The sequence below is a fragment of the Symsagittifera roscoffensis genome, chromosome 2 (genome assembly GCF_963678635.1).
Source record: "Symsagittifera roscoffensis chromosome 2, txSymRosc1.1, whole genome shotgun sequence".
NCBI lineage: Eukaryota > Metazoa > Xenacoelomorpha > Acoela > Convolutidae > Symsagittifera > Symsagittifera roscoffensis.
The window spans coordinates 1870152-1889485 of record NC_087063.1 but is presented as its reverse complement, the minus strand read 5'-3'; the positions used below and the strand labels follow the sequence as shown (position 1 = coordinate 1889485).

Here is a 19334-nt window from a genome sequence, read left to right as displayed (position 1 = left end):
ACCACGAATAATCATCGGACTGGATTGAGTGATATATTATATTCAAACCCTTACATTCGTGATTCGAGCCTCAATAAAAATTTTCAACAATTTTTTCCCGTGTAGAGAAAAAACCGGATTCAAATGATTGATTTTTCGTCTTAAAAGCTTATATTAGCTTAATTTACCTTGAGTAACTTTAGTTTACTTTGAGTATTTTAGCGTCTTTTTCGTTTTTCATTTAATTTTTCTTCAAAAGTTCTCTGGGTTAGCAAAAAATGTGGTGAATGGTTTTGGCTTAAGTGATAGAGCTTTTCAAAACGATGCAAAGCTAGATAAAATGAAATGAAAAACCCTTTTAATATTGACTCTCTACCAATTATTATCCACTGTAATGAAAGAAAGTGAAAAGACTTTTGTTTTTAAAAAATTGAATTAGACACAAAAGAAAATAAATGAAAGTGAAAAGACTTTTGTTTTTAAAAAATTGAATTAGACACAAAAGAAAATAAATGAAAAATATTTTGTTTCTTGGAAACTGAATTACATTCCATTTTGTTTCTACTTAGTTTTCGAGGCCGATACGGTGGCTACTCAAATATAGAGCTTTAAGTGATAGAGCTTTTCAAAACGATGCAAAGCTAGATAAAATGAAATGAAAAACCCTTTTAATATTGACTCTCTACCAATTATTATCCACTGTAATGAAAAAAATTGAAAAGACTTTTGTTTTTAAAAAATTGAATTAGACACAAAAGAAAATAAATGAAAGTGAAAAGACTTTTGTTTTTAAAAAATTGAATTAGACACAAAAGAAAATAAATGAAAAATATTTTGTTTCTTGGAAACTGAATTACATTCCATTTTGTTTCTACTTAGTTTTCGAGGCCGATACGGTGGCTACTCAAATATAGAGCTTTAGTGATAGAGCTTTTCAAAACGATGCAAAGCTAGATAAAATGAAATGAAAAACCCTTTTAATATTGACTCTCTACCAATTATTATCCACTGTAATGAAAGAAAGTGAAAAGACTTTTGTTTTTAAAAAATTGAATTAGACACAAAAGAAAATAAATGAAAGTGAAAAGACATTTGTTTTTAAAAAATTGAATTAGACACAAAAGAAAATAAATGAAAAATATTTTGTTTCTTGGAAACTGAATTACATTCCATTTTGTTTCTACTTAGTTTTCGAGGCCGATACGGTGGCTATCAAATATAGAGCTTTAAGTGATAGAGCTTTTCAAAACGATGCAAAGCTAGATAAAATGAAATGAAAAACCCTTTTAATATTGACTCTCTCCCAATTATTATCCACTGTAATGAAAGAAAGTGAAAAGACTTTTGTTTTTAAAAAATTGAATTAGACACAAAAGAAAATAAATGAAAGTGAAAAGACTTTTGTTTTTAAAAAATTGAATTAGACACAAAAGAAAATAAATGAAAAATATTTTGTTTCTTGGAAACTGAATTACATTCCATTTTGTTTCTACTTAGTTTTCGAGGCCGATACGGTGGCTACTCAAATAAATGCAACGAATATGCAAGAACTGTAATCATATTACTTTTTTTCATAATTAAAACTTGAAATTCGATTTGATTATAGAAGCTATTTTTTCATTGAAAATATGCAAAAACGTGTACATTTTTTTCCATTCATGCTCTTTTATCACGGAGGCTATGATCGGTCTGAATAAAAATTTAATCAACAGTAAATATTGAACCATCATCGCTGAAAACTAAATGAAAACAACAAAGATAGCTGGTTGCTGTTCAAGTATCACAAAAACTCTGACCATTATATAAAAAACACAGTTTCTTTCATATTGCGTCCTTTTGTGGTAGTTTTTTTAAGTCGTATTGAATGTGAACAAAAATTTAGATCTAACACGCTTTTACGAATACCTTTTTAAGTTTTTTCGACTTAAATTGATTTTTCGGACGTTTTAAATGAGTTTTTAAAGTTTTTGACTTTTAACGGCTCAACTTCATTTTTCAGATTTGATTTCAAGTCATTTCATACAATTTATAAGCTCATTATAAGTTTTTATGTTCATTTCATTCGCAAAAACTTTCAAATTTTTGAATCACGAGTGAAAAGAATTTGATATGTTGATTTAATCGACTAAATCCGATGGCTGTTTGAGGCAATTGATTAAGCGTGGAAGACAAATTAAAGAAACAACTGAAACACACTAAACACAAACTTCCTCCCTTTATTTCAATGGTCGGAACAAAAATTCTATTAAGACGAGATTATAGTATTGGGTCCTGTAAAAAGAAACAACCCGTGCGCAAGAAAAGCGTTAACCACAAACTTTTTACTGCAAGCACCTTCAACTTCAGATCTATTGAGTAAAAAATCGAAAAATAGCTCTATGATAGTCTGAGAGCTTCAAAAAAATGAATGAAGATTTCACAGATATAAAACTTTTTTTGTTTTCAATGATCAGCAGTGAAAAATAGTTTTGATGGGTAAAAGTAAGCTATCAATTCTGTTAGACGGCCTAAAAATTCCAAAATGCTTGAAAACTTTATAAATAGCATTCTCCCAATTTAAAAACGGTAGAATTAGCATTCTGTCATACATGGTAAATGTGAGGCTAGTAATTTTTCATAGTTTTTGAATCTGCAACTTTCTTCTTTGCTTCAATTCTATTTATGGGTGTGTATGTTTAAAACCTCAAAAACCCTGACTAAAAGATACCCATAGTTAACAACAAGATTTGAAATCTGATAGATTTACCGCAATATCAGGTAGCGTCGAAGAGAAACGGATACATTTGAGAAAATTAAATAACAAAATTGTTTTTTTTTACAGCTAGGCGTAAAGAAACTCAGTTAGTTTTATTCGCCGTTATAATTTTGTGCAATTGTTAACTATCTGATATGTTTGGTAAAAATCAACCAAAAAAGTAGAATTCAGCTGAATACATGAAAGCAAATTTTGATAAAAAGAACTCGTGTTGAAATTTTCAAGCAATTGGTCTACTGCCTTATAGATTTAAAAAGTTATTTGAAAACTCAATCTTTCGTAGAGAACAGAAAAGAGAGCCAAACAAAAAAATTAAAAAATTTCAAGTCAAGGTTAAATTTTTAACGTCGTACAAGATTTATATATTACGCAATAAAATATGCAAGTTATACAATTTCCACATATGATAATGAAATTGTATGATTTAAAATTAATCATAAGTTCCCTATATAGAATTGTATGACTAGCATTTTCAGTGTAGGGTGGTCAACCCTTTTTGTTAATGACTCGTAAAAATTATTAGCATTACATTTCAATTACCAGTTTTATTGCAAAAGTCCCCTGAAAAATTATGCCCACTCTCTATGGGAAGACTGTTGAGAAAAAATATAGAGGCCATCAACGGCAATTTTAAGGGAATTCTCATATCTACGTTTGTGTTCGATCAACTTGATTTATCAGTCTTTTCATAAACACTGTGAGCCACTTTTCTTCCACATTTTGTTCATGCAAGAGCATTGGTGGATTTTTTTTCCAATCAGAGTTCGACCTCATAGCAAACTTAAAATAATTCCGTTTGTACTGTTTTGTACGACCATTTGTTGTTGTATTTTTTCAATTATAATTTTTTTTGGAATACAATGCTAAAGTTTGCTACAGCAAAAAAAATCTGTTTTGATTGAACAAGAACTGTAATTGCTTATCAAACAATTTCTCAAATGTTTTTTGAAAACTATCCAGTGCTGATTTATCTGGCCACCCGCCCAGGTATTACTCAGAAAAATTGATATAAACTTTTTTGAATTAAAAAGCAAACAAGACAAAAAGTTTAATTATCGTTGCAAAATTCAAAAATCAAGGGCGTTTTTACTATATTTTAATTGATTATTGCTTCGACCATTCAAAAGGGGGAGGAACTTTGTATTCGGATTTGTTTTACTTTGTTTTTTTTTGTTTTCCTCGCCAAATCAGGCACCACGAATAATCATCGGACTGGATTGAGTGATATATTATATTCAAACCCTTACATTCGTGATTCGAGCCTCAATAAAAATTTTCAACAATTTTTTCCCGTGTAGAGAAAAAACCGGATTCAAATGATTGATTTTTCGTCTTAAAAGCTTATATTAGCTTAATTTACCTTGAGTAACTTTAGTTTACTTTGAGTATTTTACGGTCTTTTTCGTTTTTCATTTAATTTTTCTTCAAAAGTTCTCTTTTAATATGCGAATTTTTTATGACTGTCAAAAATACTCATTCCCCAGTGTTTTATTCAGCTCCTTTTATCACACCACGCCAAAAAAGGCAAAAATTTAAAAAAACTGTGTTTTATTATTTAAGACTATGGTCGGAACGTTCTGTGCAACTTTAGCACTAACCGGCTATCCTCCTTGTTTTTCTTATAAAATTATTTCAGAATTATGATAGTTTTTACCTCAAGAGTATTTTGTTTTTATCACCATTTTTATACCACAAAATTCAATTTTTTTTTCCACCAAAATCAATTTCCAATCGGGTAATTTTCTGGTCGAACTTGCGCACTTGATCTTGCCTTAATTTTTTTTTGCAGCTCGAAGTTTCAATAGTTTCGCAAAATCTTCTCTCATAAGGATTGGATTACAAAACTAAAAAATCCTTGACGGAATTTGGGCGCGGTTAGAGCACCCGGTAGAAGACTCTGAATGAATGGAGGATATTTGGTAACTTGTAGCCTATCGGTTCCTACGCTTGCTACCCTGTAGAATCTTTTCGCAAGTTTCATGTTCAAGTTAAACCCACTGGGTTAGCAAAAAATGTGGTGAATGGTTTTGGCTTAAGTGATAGAGCTTTTCAAAACGATGCAAAGCTAGATAAATTGAAATAAAAAACCCTTTTAATATTGACTCTCTACCAATTATTATCCACTGTAATGAAAGAAAGTGAAAATAAAAAGACTTTTGTTTTTAAAAAATTGAATTGGACACAAAAGAAAATAAATGAAAAATATTTTGTTTCTTGGAAACTGAATTACATTCCATTTTGTTTCTACTTAGTTTTCGAGGCCGATATGGTGGCTACTCAAATAAATGCAACGAATATGCATGAACTGTAATCATATTACTTTTTTTCATAATTAAAACTTGAAATTCAATTTGATTATAGAAGCTATTTTTTCATTGAAAATATGCAAAAACGTGTACATTTTTTTCCATTCATGATCTTTTAGCACGGAGGCTATAATCGGTCTGAATAAAAATTTAATCAACAGTAAATATTGAACCATCATCGCTGAAAACTAAATGAAAACAACAAAAATAGCTGGAAAACAAAAAAACCATGACTAAAAGATACCCATAGTTAACAACGAGATTTGAAATCTGATAGATTTACCGCATTATCAGGTAGCGTCGAAGAGAAACGGATACATTTGAGAAAATTAAATAACAAAATTGTTTTTTTTTACAGCTAGGCGCAAAGAAACTCAGTTAGTTTTATTCGCCGTTATAATTTTGTGCAATTTTTAATTATCTGATATGTTTGGTAAAAATCAACCAAAAAAGTAGAATTCAGCTGAATACATGAAAGCAAATTTTGATAAAAAGAACTCGTGTTGAAATTTTCAAGCAATTGGTCTACTGCCTTATAGATTTAAAAAGTTATTTGATAACTCAATCTTTCGTAGAGAACAGAAAAGAGAGCCAAACAAAAAAAATTAGAAAATTTCAAGTCAAGGTTAAATTTTTAACGTCGTACAAGATTTATATATTACGCAAAAAATATGCAAGTTATACAATTTCCACATATGATAATGATAATTGTATGATTTAAAATTAATCATAAGTTCCCTATATGAAATTGTATGACTAGCATTTTCAGTGTAGGGTGGTCAACCCTTTTTGTTGATGACTTGTAAAAATTATTAGCATTACATTTCAATTACCAGTTTTATTGCAAAAGTCCCCTGAAAAACTATGCCCACTCTCTATGGGAAGACTGTTGAGAAAAAATATAGAGGCCATAAACGGCAATTTTAAGGGATTTCTCATATCTACGTTTGTGGGAGTTGTGGTTTTTAAGAATCACTTTTGTTTTACCTTTTTGATGCAGGGCACTTTTTTGTCATCCCTAATGCTGACCCTATATTTGTACTTACATTTTATGCCGAAATTGAAATTTTTTTGCAGCTCACTTATGTGACCAATTTCGCATAATAAGATAAGATGATCTTAGAGATAATTTTGATAATTGGATGGCAAAAAAAGTAAACAGCATTTGGTTGAAATGAACATAGTTCCTTATAAAAACAACATCGCTCTCAATGATCAAAATTTTTCAAAATCAACTGAAACGTTTCAAAGTATAATTTGAGCGTTAGTTCTCTGACAATAAAAGAAAAATATTCGGAAATTCTTTTGCTGCAGTCAGTTTGTTGATTCCACTTCTTTTTTCATTTTTTTGTCTAAATTGTGTGATTAGCGATTTCTACTAGCAACTCTCCAAACAATATTGATATTATGTTGATTCAGAGAGATACAAGTAGCTAATTACTTCACTTTGCAATGGAGTTGAAAATAAACATAAACACACATTTGCCCATATTGAACTTTCTGACTGCCCTTTAACGTCTCTCTAGTAGAGAACGATTTAAAAAAGGATGAAATTTTCAAAAAATAAGGAAAATTAATTCAAAAATTTTCTGATGATTTAAATCATCTCCCATACACTATTTATAGAGCATAATGATCTGTTTAGCAAATGTTGGCTGCTAATTAGAACCAAAATTAAGCCCCAATTTAGTTTTCAACGATTTTAAGTCGGATTACTGTGCCGTTTTACCAGTAAAAGCAAGAAGTATAGCGAGCGTTTATTATCCCAATTATCAATCTGATATAGCTCCAAGAAAAACTAAAGATTAAAGGTAAAATATCAGTTTAAGACTGAGCACAAGACGTCCATAGTTTTCCGACATCATAAATAAACGTCAAGAAAGTGATAAAGTCGAAGTTTGTCTGGAGAAAAAAGTTAAAGTATTAACACTTACACAATTATCTATGCAAGACAACTGTAAAACGGAATAATCAGTTTTGTCTAATTAGTCGTTCAATTTCTAGGTTACGCTTATTTTTGATTCTGAAAAATTCACACAAAAAATTGCCTTAAGCCTCCGTTTCTAAAATTCCTTTGCAGAGCGGAACAAAAACAGAAAGCAACACCACATTTGTTTTTCTGAGCTCTGAGCAGAAGGAGGGGACGTTGTTCATGCTTTGGTTGTTTTTTTTTTTGAAAAAAAAATTAGTTTCGGCTTTTTGAGATAGTTTTGATTCAAACCAATGGTATAAAATTAATACGTTAACTTAAGATCAGTTGTGATGTAGAAAACTGAAACACCGTGAAGATGTCTGAAGTCTTTTGAAGTTAATTCGGTTCTGCGGGGTGACTCTTTGCTTATTGATAAAATTTGTCCGAAGGTTTTTACCACGGTCTAGCAAAAATCCGTAATATTAACGAGGAAATATTGGCAAGAAAAAAGGGGTTTTTCTCACAAACGGTTTAATTCAAATTCGAAATGACAAATTTAAAAAATTGGTAATCGTTTCTTTGCACAATGTAATAATTTTAAAAAGCTAATCAAGGAAAATCTATAAAACAACTCCTGATTTCAAAAATCTATTAAAACATTGTAGTAAAATAGATGGAACTGAAATTTTGCTGAGCAAGTGCAAATTTTTTTTTCATGATAATTTTTTATGAAAATTAAAAATTGTATGACGAAAAACAACAATAGGTTTCGAAATCTCAAGATTATAACATTTTAGAAGAGATAATGAATACAACTAACAAAAACTTAGCGAACACTTTTGACAATTATTCTATCTTAAAAAAACAGTACTATAAAGGAAGTGCTACGGTTCTGATATTTTGATTGACTTATCTAAGATCAAATCTCGAAAAAACTCTGAGTAAAACATCTTATTTTTTTAAACTCTAAACAGCGTGAAAGTTTCAGCACAAAGAATCAAACATTCAAATAAATTCTCTTTTTTGTTTTGGGGAAATGATATGAATTTTTTTCTAGTGTTTTTTTTTGATTTTTGCAGAGTGAAAGTTTAATTTGAGTATATAAGTAACTCACGCTAACAAGATTTTTTCCACGTAAGATGTTTCCAATATCTCTGTTTTTTGTAAATTATAGTGCGTAAATAGATCTCATAAACTTTTCAGTCAGTCTAAATACCCCAAACCGAACCCCAAGGCAAAAAAAGTTGACTGCGAGTGTATTTTGTCCCAGGTGCAGAAATAGGTGATTGGTGAGGGGGGTATGGTTGAAATTTTGTTTCAGTTTTTGAGAATGAGAAGGAACTTTCGCTTAGGCTACATTTTTTTTCAATAGAGATTAAAGTTGAAGTTTTATCATAAATAAATTTCTTGATTAGCAATTTAGAAGATTGTAATGATTTTTGGCTCAGTATGGCCTATTTCTGAAAGTTTATCATTACGAGGCCAAAATTAAAGTTGTGGAATTCAGAACAACTAGCTATGTTTGCTCGTTGCGGAATTCGCGTCAAAAAAACGTGCCGACAAAATTTACGTTACAAGTATTTGTACGCGGAGTCGACTTCAATTTTGTTGGAACAAATTTAAAGATTTGTCTTTGGAATTCATCGACATATAGGCACCAATTTGTGCACCTATCCAGGGCACAAGTTGGCGTCGTAATAATGAACGTTGAAATGTAATCGTTTTTTTAATTTAGCCTCCTAGTTTTTTAGATTTTTAAAATAGTAAAACGTGAAAATTTTTCTCACCATGCTGCCAATAGGTGCTTCAGAAACTTCAGATATTTAAGAAAAACTGTCCTGAGGAATTCACTGTGGATCTGAAGGAAAAAATAATTAACATGATTTCCGCTTGTTATTTGAAATCGCCGTAGGTCGTAATTTTTCAGCTATAATGGAAATATGAAAGGTCTCGGGCGAGAAATAGGAAAAATAAGTATAGAAGTGAATAATAATGGGCATTTTTGAGGGAATCAACCCGCAAAAAAATAGCAGAACTTATCTGTTAGCAGAAATGGACCATAGAGCAGAAGTGGACCATAGAGCAGAAGTGGACCATAGATCAGAAGTGGACCATAGAGCAGAAGTGGACCATAGATCAGAAGTGGACCATAGAGCAGAAGTGGACCATAGAGCAGAAGTGGACCATAGAGCAGAAGTTTTTGCTAGGACCTGATATCTTTCAAAAAACTAAAAATCTTTGAATAAAGGCTTTTTATTGTCCAAATATAAAATGCGATTTTGTTTTTGACAACTCTTTATGATGAAACTAGCCTTGAAAACTGGAAACTAGATTTTAAAATGTCAAATTCTTGTCACATTCGAAGCTCAGTGAAGTTCATTACTTGCCGTTTGAAGCTTTTTTTCACAGGGTTTTCTTGTAACAAAAATACAATTGAAACACATGCAATGATTTCTGCTTGTCAACTGATCTGTTAAATGAATGGCGTCGACTACGGCTGGAAATTTAGGAAGTTGAATTTTAGTATCAGTCATTGTAGAGATCAAGTATAAGAAAAGATATAAAACACCAGTCAAAAAATGCACCTCTTTTGTTTCAATTTTATCAGCCTTATATAAAAGGACAGAAAAGCTAAATTGCGTGACAAAAATATTAATTAATTTGAGAGTGAATTTCATTTTGGTCGGTCAATTTTTAATTTTTCTTTTCTGAGTTTCATCTCATTCTTTTATGATTTATTTGGCCAAAACTTTTAAGCACTGCCTAAAAAAAGGTCATAAAAAGTTTTAAAAAGGTCATCTTGCAAGAAATTTGAAAATCCTACTTCAAGGAGATCATAGATCCGCCCCTGTCAGAATCACACTTTCTTTCAAATACTTTCAGAAAATTCGCTAGAAGTCAAAATTTGACTCAATAAAAAAATCACATGAAGCATTAATAATCCGTCTTTTTCTACGAATGTCGGAAAAAAGTTTTGAAGCTGATATATTCTTCAAAGATTAGCATTTAATTAGAAAACTACATTTTACTAGAAAAAATAATAAAACTAAGCAAAAGCGGATTCGACCCCCTGCCTAGATCCACGCCTGAAACTAAGTCCTTTTACAAGACTAGATGAACAACATTGGGTCGCTTATTTGATTAATTAACTTTAACAGAATTAACTTGAGCTTTCTCTGCCAAATACTTCGTTTAACCATTTCAATTGCCAAATCACGTTGGTAATTAGCGTTTTCCTATTTTAATTCTTGTGTAGTGTGATAAGAGCCCGGGTTGAAAAGATACTATCATACAACCAATTTCCCTAATTGGAAAAAACAGCTAGTCAAACAATTTTGTGAGTACAGATTTTTATAAGTGCAGAAAATTAGATGAAACTTTGTCGACTACTAAGGTTTCATATGTGAAAGTTGTATGACTAAATTTTTTCCATAAACCACAAAGTTTGAGTCACGAAAAGGCATGAGTCACCAAAGTGCGTGAGTCATTAAAGGGCATGGGTCACCAAAAGGCATGCGTCACCAAAGGGCATGAGTCACCAAAGGGCATGAATGCACCAAGCTTGAGTCACCGAAAGGCATGAGCCACCAAGGTGCATGCGTCACCAAATTGAACGAAATTGAAGTAATTATTATTCCGCCTTTCGATACGAAAGCAGCGGAATATTTTTGCTCGGTTTTTTTTCTTCAGACACATTTTGACTTTTTAACTAGCCATTTTTGACGAAGTTTTTTTTATAATTCAAAAGGTAATGTTGTTGAGCTCAATTTCGAAAAAATATTTCACCTGTGATCGTTTTTCGTAAGGTTATGGGGAATTCATGATTGCCATTTAAGCCAATTTGAGACAATTAACGCGCAATAAATTTTGCGCTATAAACGCGTAAACGGAGATTTAATCCGTCATAGAAATCGTTCCAAATTGGTTGAAGGATGCTTATTTTCCATAATTGTTTTGTTACAAGGAGTGAAATCTATTCTTTTGTACTTGATATGGCGGGTGGCGGGATTGATTATAGCGAAAACGGCAAATTGTGTGTATCCAGGACCTTTGTGTACCTTTGTGTATCCAGGACTAAGTTAGGCGAACAAGAAAAAAAATTATAATTGTTTTTCTTGAGTACGAAAAAGATTAAAAATGCAATTGGGGCATTTTAAAAATACTCTTTTGTTTATTGGTGTCGCCATCAAAAAAATGCTAGCCATACAATTTGTATTTATGGAAATTGTGTGATTAGCTTGTTTTTGCCAAAAAAAAGTTCTTTTCATGTATAATGCACCGACTTATTACGTATAATACACTGAACTCCCTGCCAAAACCACGGAAAGCTTTTTTAGTAATTCTTTTGCGTCAACTTTGCATTAAAAGGATATGAAAATTAACCGGCATCCAGTTTCAAGCGTTAATAATTGACTATATTACAATTTTAGTACCAGTCTTACTAAAAATGAGAAACAATCGATTTTAATCAATTATTAATTGAATATTATCTCTCTTTTTAAAATCGAATTATAAATAATTATAATCAATTATAATCAATTATAATCAATTATAATCAATTATAATCGATTAATTATTCGTCTATTTTTTGATACAATTATAATCCATTATAATTGATTATAATCCATTTTTTTTAATTCAAATTTCTAGTTCATTAGTTTTGCTCAAAGATCCATTGTAATCGATTATAATTGATTATAATCCCTTTTGTTTGTCCATTTTGTCTTCGAAATTGCATCTAAATTGCTTATATTTTATGCTTTTTGTAGATGTTGGTTTCTATGAAAATAAAGGAAAATATATTTAAAGTTTTCCAATTAATTCAAATTTATAAGTTTTTTTTTCATTTCTTCCCAATTAGAGTTGTTTTGTGATGCATATTTTAAGCTTTTTTAAACAACAAAACATCAGCCAATTAATTTAGTTTCATGATTTATTTTCATTTACCGCTGGAACCTTTCCACTCATATGAAAGGATCTCTATGAAACTTTTGTTTCGTGGTAAAACTTTGTGTTCAGATGAACCAAAGTATTCTATAGATCTCTCTTTTAGTTTGAGTCACGAAAAGGCATGAGTCACCAAAGTGCGTGAGTCATTAAAGGGCATGGGTCACCAAAAGGCATGCGTCACCAAAGGGCATGAGTCACCAAAGGGCATGAATGCACCAAGCTTGAGTCACCGAAAGGCATGAGCCACCAAAGTGCATGCGTCACCAAATTGAACGAAATTGAAGTAATTATTATTCCGCCTTTCGATACGAAAGCAGCGGAATATTTTTGCTCGGTTTTTTTTCTTCAGACACATTTTGACTTTTTAACTAGCCATTTTTGACGAAGTTTTTTATATAATTCAAAAGGTAATGTTGTTCAGCTCAATTTCGAAAAAATATTTCACCTGTGATCGTTTTTCGTAAGGTTATGGGGAATTCATGATTGCCATTTAAGCCAATTTGAGACAATTAACGCGCAATATATTTTGCGCTATAAACGCGTAAACGGAGATTTAATCCGTCATAGAAATCGTTCCAAATTGGTTGAAGGATGCTTATTTTCCATAATTGTTTTGTTACAAGGAGTGAAATCTATTCTTTTGTACTTGATATGGCGGGTGGCGGGATTGATTATAGCGAAAACGGCAAATTGTGTGTATCCAGGACCTTTGTGTACCTTTGTGTATCCAGGACTAAGTTAGGCGAACAAGAAAAAAAATTTTAATTGTTTTTCTTGAGTACGAAAAAGATTAAAAATGCAATTGGGGCATTTTAAAAATACTCTTTTGTTTATTGGTGTCGCCATCAAAAAAATGCTAGCCATACAGTTTGTATTTATGGAAATTGTGTGATTAGCTTGTTTTTGCCAAAAAAAAGTTCTTTTCATGTATAATGCACCGACTTATTACGTATAATACACTGAACTCCCTGCCAAAACCACGGAAAGCTTTTTTAGTAATTCTTTTGCGTCAACTTTGCATTAAAAGGATATGAAAATTAACCGGCATCCAGTTTCAAGCGTTAATAATTGACTATATTACAATTTTAGTACCAGTCTTACTAAAAATGAGAAACAATCGATTTTAATCAATTATTAATTGAATATTATCTCTCTTTTTAAAATCGAATTATAAATAATTATAATCAATTATAATCAATTATAATCGATTAATTATTCGTCTATTTTTTGATACAATTATAATCCATTATAATTGATTATAATCCATTTTTTTTTAATTCAAATTTCTAGTTCATTAGTTTTGCTCAAAGATCCATTGTAATCGATTATAATTGATTATAATCCCTTTTGTTTGTCCATTTTGTCTTCGAAATTGCATCTAAATTGCTTATATTTTATGCTTTTTGTAGATGTTGGTTTCTATGAAAATAAAGAAAAATATATTTAAAGTTTTCCAATTAATTCAAATTTATAAGTTTTTTTTCATTTCTTCCCAATTAGAGTTGTTTTGTGATGCATATTTTAAGCTTTTTTAAACAACAAAACATCAGCCAATTAATTTAGTTTCATGATTTATTTTCATTTACCGCTGGAACCTTTCCACTCATATGAAAGGATCTCTATGAAACTTTTGTTTCGTGGTAAAACTTTGTGTTCAGATGAACCAAAGTATTCTATAGATCTCTCTTTTAGAGATGTTCTTATTGACACAAAATCATTAACCAATAAGATAGAATTCGCATATTGTTTTGGTTTGACAAAATTTTGGCAAAATAAGAAATTATAATCGATTATAATCGATTATAATTGATTTTAAGGGTTTTTTGTAACAACTATAATCAATTATAATCGATTATAAGAGATTATAGTCTCTTGGAAAATATCACGATTATAATCAATTATAAATCCTTTAACCACCTAATTTTGGTAATTATAATCGATTATAATCGTCAAAAAATCATCATAATAATCCGTTATAATCGATTACTTACGCCTAAACTTGGATGCGGGAAATTACTAGTAGTTCAGGGTCTATGGAGGTCAACGCAAGATGTTGGTTTGATACCAAGACTTACTCTCCTTGTGACCAAATGCATATTTTTGCCTGCTGCATTAATGAACAGTGAGATTAATATGAAATGACATTCAATAATATAACTGTATAAGCTCCTGTAAAATCTGAAACCCGATAATCTCGTTAGAATCAGAAATACAGGCTGTGGAAAAATGTCACTTAAATTGACTTAAAACAAAAGAAAAAAAATAAGTTGGAAGTAAAACCTTGAAAAAGTTTTGCAAGATGTTCAAAATTAATTACCAATCGAAAGCTCTCCAATTAACTTAAATCACCTTTCTTAACAAAAAATGTCAGCAAAATTATAATTTTTTTACATTTTTTTTGAACACCTAAATCACCATTTTTTATAACAAAATGACAGCAAAATTATAAATTTTTTTAGAATTTTTTTTTTAAAATATTGACTTGCATTTTTAACGCAGCACCCCATCAAATGAAGCAAAAATTGATAGACCAGTTGCGTCTCGAGAAACTCTACAATTAAATGGCTAAACCTAACCGCCAATTTTGAAGTAAATACTTACAGAAGAGGCCAAGTGTTGCGTAATAAAACAAAAACGATATTAGAGGTTGTCTAATTCGACTTCCTCGATATTTGTTAGCAGAGCTGCATTCAATTAGTTGCAACCTCAAGTTTAATAATAATAGTAATATAGTAATATAGAACTGGTTTCGTATAATACCTTTTTCATTGTAGCTCTAATGAAATTTGAGATTAAATTAGAAAGCTCCTTGTTTTACTAAAATTGGTATAATGCAGTCAAAAGGCGCCAAAAAAGGAAACGTCGACTGAAGTTGAGATTTCTGATTCAGACAGGAAAACATGAAAGGTGAACAAATTTGAACCACTTAGCCCAACTAAAAGGCGCCCCAAAATTCCTACCTTTGACTTTTGTCAATAGAAAAATCAACCAGTAAATGGGAAAGAATCACTTCAAATGACATGTAATTACGTAATCGCTGGAAAATTTGAAAAAACAGAAGAAAAAACGCCCAAAGATATTTGTAATTACCCGTGAAAGAAAAATTGAATGATCTTAATGACATAAAGATTGGCAGCAAAATTGATAGATTTTCAGAAACTTATGGCAGAATTGATAAATGAGCTGAACTCTAAAAAGTAATATAAGTTTTTTGTAGGAATCAGTTTGAACTTATTAGATAGATACTATCAACGTGAACTTTTTTGCCATAGTTCACGTTTATGTATATAGTTCTGATAACTGAAAAAAAAAACTCCGGTAAATCAGTTTTTTTTTGTTCACAAAAAAATACTGCCCACTTTTTTGTTCACAAAAAAATACTGCACCATTTTTTTGTTTCATAGCAAAAAGTCGGGTTCAATCGATTATCTCCATTAGTAAATTTAATTTTGAAAATCAGGATAAATTTAATGAAAGTTCCTTTCCAATCAACAGACAAGGACATGAAAAGAATTTCCAAATTTAATTCCGGTTTATTCAATTTAGAAGGCTCGAAGCGTTAATTTGATGCCATTGTAGCAATTCGAGGTAAAGTTTAAATCTTTCTGACAACATCTGTGACGAAATAGGAAATTTGTCGCAAAACTGAAATATGTGGTTATTGTTATGTAAACGCTGCTCTGGGCTTAACTCAAGGCTGGTGCGAGATCATTTTGAATTAATTTCGTAATAAAACTTCATTAACAGGGTCATAAAGCTCAAGGGTAAGTGTGACGAAACAAAAGTTCAACCGTCACTGAATCATTTTACGGTCGATTAAAAACGGCATTTGAAAACGAAAATTGGCCGAAGAAGAAAAACTAATGAGCAGATTTATGAGACAAGCTATTATGTGCACCAAAAAAGATGTTCTAAATTGAATTTTCAATTAAAGGTCTATGACTCGCATTTTTTTGATGGCCGCAGCAAAAATTTCTCCAAGTAATATCGAAGCTGCACCAAAAAAAGCTGCTTTTTTTTCAATCGCCAAACGAATTTTGTACTTTTGTACTCGAGAAATCATTTTTCTAAAAAAAAATTTCTTGCATGCAAAATATAGTTTTTTTTGTGTGCATAACATAATCATGGATGCACAAAAGTTGTTTTTTAGTTCCATTTCTCAAGATGTTTCAAAATACTGATATCAGAAAGTTTTGAGATGAGAAATTTAAAAGATAATAATATACTAATATATTTTCCATATAATATATAGTTTCCATATATTAAAAATCAGAAATGAAAAATCTTCCATGCATTTTTTTGTACTTATGGAGTTGCATGAAAAGTTAATGATTACCACTTTTCCATGTATATGAAAGTTGTAAGATGACAGTTTCGGATTTTCGGTCAATCCGGGCTAGGTTTATCCCGCCATAGAAAAAAAAACACAAAAAGTCATTCCAGTGCTTGTTTTAATTAAGAGAGAAAATTGAATCTGGACTAACTTATAATCTTAATTACAAATTTGGATGCGTATTTTCCGGTTTCTTTTTGAGAATGAAACATTTTTTCGATAAAAAGACCACCGAAAAATTTTATTTTTAGTTTTAACTTTTTTCGTTATGCTACTATAGTTTAAATATAGTTTAAATATTTAAAAAATAGATTGAGTGGTTTTTTTCATTAAAAAAACCATCTTGTTTACAGTAAAGTGCTTTCAATCAACAAACACTCTGTAAAACACGTTTCAAAATATGTAACTCCGATGAATCTTAAGGACATACAGCTTATCTCTTTTTTTCTCATGTGTACAAACTGTATAGTAAGCTTCCGTTTTGTTGTCGAAAAAGCTGTGATATCATAATTTTAAACAAAAATGGTTTAAAAAACGCTACAAGAAACCGTCTGAAAATTACATTCGGAAGCATGTTTTCATAAATTTTTTGCCTGATTTACTTTTGTTTTTTTTTTGTATATGGAGTTTCAAATAGAAACATTAGCTTTTAAAAAAAAACAACATCGAAAGGTTGTTAGGTTCATGCAAAACAACAGTGGCAAAGTTTCATTCAATAACAGTTTGATTAGAACTACCTCTTCCAATAATATTTTACGCAGATAGTTTTTGTCTTCTAAGATCGAATAATTTTTTAAAGAAAAATTTAATAAAACTCTTAGGGGCAATTTGAAAAATCGTTTTTTATTCAAATTTGTCAGCGAAAACAAATAAGGCAGACTTTGAAATGAAAATTGATTTTACGAGTTCTGTGTACATCCTTTTCTTTCAAAATTTCAATTTTTAAAAGTTTGGGCCTGCATTTCAACAATTTTGTGTTTATCTCGCCATATATAAGGTAAAAGCAAATTTTACATCACACAAAAACGACCACACAAAAAATTTAGCACTCGAATTTGATTTTTTGACTTTGTTTGTTTTTCCTTCTCAATTTTTTTTTTCATTAATTTTTTTTTTGACAAAACTAAGTTAAACACGTTCAGACCACAAAATTTCCGTTTCTAGTGAGTTTTTCAAAAAAGGGTTAAAAGGTTAATTTAAAATTTAGAAAAAATTTAACGATTTTTTCGTTTTTGAACTTTTGAAGATGACTTTTTATTAACTAGATAACAAAATTTTTGTTAATAACTTTTTTCATCCCAAAAAAAAAATCATTTTTTTACGAGGAAGCTTCAGTGATGACGACAACAAAAAAAAGCTAATTTAAATATTTAAAACAATTTTACACACTTTTTAAGCATTCTTCCTAAATTTCATTACACAAAACTCTATGATAAATGTTTATATTGCATGATATTCAACCTGAATTTGAATTTTTCTATGTGTTTTTGAAAAAAAAAAGATTAGAAGTATTTTAAACAAATGCAAGAAAAAACTGTTATCCTTGAAAATTTGTTTGCAAGAGCGGCTTACTTTTCCTCATCGAAAATACTTTGTTCAAAAGTACCTGATCCAAAAGTGGGTCGGCCATTTAGAGTATTGACATTCTCAATCATTTAACAAATTGTTTTTAAGGGGATGAAAAATGCCTTACGAATGTTGTTTAAACAAATTCAAAATGATCTTGATTTTATGAAGCACATTCAGTTCAGTGAAAACTGAGGTTGAGTTTTGATTATCTTTTCCAAAAGTGTTTTTTTGCAACCAAAGCTATATTGGATGCTATTTAATTTTACGCGGTTCCATTTTAAAAAAATACGAGGAAAATACCTGATATCATCAACCTTTCAAAAAAATTTTCAAGTTAGTTAAGCTAAAGCGTGTAGCCAAGTTTTGCTTTCAGCCTGTTCAAACTTTGAAAATTAGAAGTTTTTCTCAAAAAATCTTATCTGAACAAAACTGTTCCAAAATTGTTTGTAATAGACATGATGCACAAACTATCGGCGCTCTTCCCTCAAATTTATTCATATTGGCGCCAAATGTGCCTTTAGAATTTTTTTAAGGTTTGTTAGCAAAATTAGATGTCGTAAAGTTATACCAAAGGGGAGGTGCGGATCTAGGATTTTCAAACATCGCGTTTTTTTGGCGCGCGCTCCCCCTCAAAAATCGCATAAAGGCGCCTTTAGAAACTTTTTTAGGGTCCGTCACCAATTCTGATTATCTCAAAATAGTACAAAAGGAGGACCCTTTGGGTCGGCAGGGGGTCGAGTCCTTGAGGGGGAGGGGAAAGGAAAAGTCCAAACCCCACCCCCCCCCCCCCCTAAATCCGCCCCTGCCACAATGGGTACCCTGAGGAAAATTCTGGCAGCCAGAATTGAAGAAGCGAGCGGTCGCTGTGCACAAAGTAGTTATTCAATTTATGATGAAAAAGAACACTTACTTTCATGCGATTCTTGATAACTGATGATACTGAAATAAATCTGAAAAGAGTTTTTGCGAGTGCTCAAGTTGTAAATTTAGTTTGAAAAAGTAACTTCTCGCTCCCCGAAGACAGCAGGTATCTCTTAACTCTTTTTGGCATCAACTGCTCTGAATTATTGATTACTATTGTGACAGTTACTTTTACAATGTTGCGTTATCAATAAAACTCAGATCAATTTACATTAAAGTCCGTCGCCATCTGACAGAATAAATTAAAATCTGTGTTTCTCTCTCTCTCTCTCTCTCTCTCTTTCAAATGACGCGACCTACTTTGAACGAACAAGAAAAGAAATTTTCAGAAGAGCTCTTAATATGCTGCAAAAATGGCCGCAGGGTAAAATACAGAATCAAAGGACTCGACTGTTTCGATTAAAGTACTGTCTGAGAATAGTCAAACCAGGCAATTTTTGGGATCTTTTTGGAACCAGGCTACCAGAAATTGAGTGCATTTTTCTGATGCCGAGGGTCGCGCAATTTTCAATTCCAGAGAAGTAGTTCAAATTGAGAACTTTGGTCGACCCCAATTTAAATTCCAATTTCTGCTGTCAAATTTCAATCAAAGAATCCTTGTAAACCTAT

The 19334-nt window shown here is 30.9% G+C and overlaps 1 protein-coding gene across 3 annotated transcripts in view; it reads right to left on the bottom strand.

Annotated features, from left to right (window-relative positions):
- LOC134839579 (uncharacterized) overlaps window positions 1-18836 on the bottom strand; it is a 72475-nt gene extending 53639 nt beyond the window's left edge. The window contains exon 1 of one of the 3 annotated variants that reach the window (XM_063855180.1): window positions 18715-18836. The gene's annotated coding sequence lies outside the window, so the exon portion shown is untranslated. Of the gene's footprint in view, window positions 1-8739; window positions 8823-14503; window positions 14652-18714 lie in introns of those variants that run through there. The other 2 variants (XM_063855179.1, XM_063855178.1) reach the window with 2 other exon arrangements.
- Window positions 18837-19334: the final 498 nt, after the last annotated feature.